A 1,160-nucleotide genomic window follows, 5' to 3' on the forward strand; every position below is an offset into this window, starting at 1 on the left:
GAGCGTGATCGCGGCAACGGCCCGCTCTGCATGCACCGGAATCGCAGTGGGCTGCACGACGCCACACGGCGTTGGTTGTCCCGTCTCCTCGACGAGTCCTCGCTGCAAGTGTGTACGCTGCAGGAGACTCACTTCTCCCCTGCAGGCCTGGAAGGCGCTTGGTCTGCACGGCGTTCAGTCTTCTCGGTGCAGCAAGAGAGAGGGAGGGAGCGCGAGTGATGAGCGAGAGAGGAGCCCCGTAGTACATGCCGATTATGCCCACAGCGCATGCGCGCGCAGCATGCGGCATCTCCTCCATCCCACCGTGCGGGCGGATGAGGCGCCGACCGCGCGGCACGTACCCGAAGAGGGGACGAGGCGGGAGAGGAGGGGCCCGCTAGACGCATGTCCCGATTCGACGACATGACGGTTGCTCCTAGATGACCAGGACGTCGCCGCAGCGCGGCAGTGGGTGCGTGGACTGCGGCTGTGCATGCGTGTGCCTTTGCTGGCCATCGGCGGTGGAGTGATTCGTTGAGAGGAAAGGAGGCATCCTCTTGCGGCTGTATTCCTCGGCTCACGTGAGCACTCTTTTTGGTTTTCTTCGTACGCACTGCCGTCAGAGTGGTCCGCTGGTGTGAGATTTAGCGTGCGTGTATTTATGTGCATTTTTTTATGAGACTGTATAAGACGTCGTTCTTTTTTTTGTGTTTTCTTTGTGTGTTTCTTATTTTTTTTTTCCGGTTTTACTCTGTCATCTCATCGTTTCTTGTGCCCCTTCGGGTTGTGTCTTGTGCGAGTCGTGTTGCGCATAATATAGATTTATATATCTTTTTGGTTGTCGTTGTTCGTCCTGTAAAGACGCTCGGACGTGTTCGTTGGCGTCCGAGTAGGGGGTTGCTGTTGTAGCGTACAGCCTCTGAGTGCTGAAGGGGTATCTGAAAGTGGCTCTTCTGGGGTTTTCTTTTTTTTTTTTCAACTCGTGCCTTCACTCTCAACGTTCCTGCATGTGCGCGCCTTTGCGGGGTGGGTGACATCTCCTCACAGCTCTCGGACTGTTGTGCGTCGTCAGCGGAACTTTGTATGTATCATTCGAGTCCGGCGTCGTTGTCTCGTGTGTGCTGTCTGAGATGCGTTGTTTTCTTCTTGAAGGCGTGCGGTAAGGGCGGAAGCGGGGGAGG

Source organism: Leishmania donovani, chromosome 30, assembly GCF_000227135.1.
Source record: "Leishmania donovani BPK282A1 complete genome, chromosome 30".
Taxonomy (NCBI): Eukaryota; Euglenozoa; class Kinetoplastea; order Trypanosomatida; family Trypanosomatidae; genus Leishmania; species Leishmania donovani.